The 1363-nt window shown below is 36.8% G+C and overlaps 1 pseudogene; it reads left to right on the top strand.

Moving 5' to 3' along the window:
• LOC101647199 overlaps nt 1-1363 on the top strand; it is an 8081-nt pseudogene that overhangs the window by 2315 nt on the left and 4403 nt on the right.

The raw sequence follows: 1363 nt of genomic DNA, 5'->3' as shown, positions 1-1363 counted from the left end.
TCCTATGTGAGCTGAAATGGGTGGGTATTGGCTATTTTGAATCAGGCATATGGTTTACAATGCAGGTAATGACAAATTCAAGAAGAATGGCAATACACTCATAAAAAAGATCTATATGAATAAAGATCTATCACGGAGCTATCTATGATTTATATGCTTTTAAGAAAGTACAGTTAATACAATTAATCATTGAATTTTTATACCAACCATTAAAGTTAGTCATGAGGAAATTGAAGCATTCTATCAAACATTCTATACTGATGACTCAAGAAGCACTGATAATTAATGGTGATTGGAAATCAAAAGCTTGAAAGATCACTAGTTGGAAAATACAGCCTTGGTACTAAAAATGACATTGGAAATATCATGATAGAAAATTTCAAGACCAATGATTTCTTCAGAGCAAGTAAAGTTTTTCCCCCCACAACACAAATGGCAACTATACACATAGACCTCATCCGATGGGATGCACAGAAATGGAGTTGACTACAGCTGTGGAAAGAACAGATGGAAACCTTCATGCTCAGCTGCCAGAAGAAGACCAGGCTCACTGGGGACCAGACTATCAATTGTGCATGTGTAAGTTCAGGTGGAAACTGAAGTAAATTAAAACAAGTCCATGAAAGTAAAAATACAATCTTGAACATATCCCGCCTGAATTTTGAAAAGATTTCAAGAACAGATCTGATGCATTGAATACTAGTGACAGAAGGCACTGCAAGTTGCAGGATGGCATCAAGAATATCATACATGAAGAAGGCAAAAGGCCATTAAAAACATCCAGGAAAGAAATAAAAGACCAAAGAGGATGTCAGAAGAGACCCTGAAACTTGCTTTTGAACATAACTCAATGCCATCCAATCCCGTCTGAGAATGCAAGCAGAACTGATGGAAGTAACAGAGATGGACAAAGAAATTTAAATGGCAGCCCGAGAATACAAATTAAAGCATCATAATGAAATGGGCAAAGATTTGGAGTTAGAAAACCAAAAGGCAGAAAACACTCCTACAGGTGTAAACACAGCATTTTTCAAACAATAAAAGAACTGCAGAACAAAAAATGTCAAACCTTGAGTTGAAATATTGAAGGATTCTATTGGCAAAATAATTACATGGCATGAAGCATGGAATACACAGAATTACTGTATCAAAAAGAATGGTTGATGTTCCTCAAATTTCTGCGGTAGCACCTGATTAAGAACTGATGGTGTTGAAGGAAGAATTCTACACTCCACTGAAGGCATTTTTGAAAGCAGGCTTCAGGAATTGGTGGAATACCAATTGAAATGTTTCAACCAATTGATGCAGTGCTGGAAGCACTTACTAGTCCATGCCAAGGAATTTGGAAGACAGATACCTGGCC

Source organism: Echinops telfairi, unplaced genomic scaffold (genome assembly GCF_000313985.2).
Source record: "Echinops telfairi isolate 266 unplaced genomic scaffold, ASM31398v2 ScPeMD7_381;HRSCAF=758, whole genome shotgun sequence".
Taxonomy (NCBI): Eukaryota; Metazoa; Chordata; class Mammalia; order Afrosoricida; family Tenrecidae; genus Echinops; species Echinops telfairi.
Note: the sequence above shows the minus strand (reverse complement) of the source record. Positions and strands in the feature narration are given on the sequence as shown.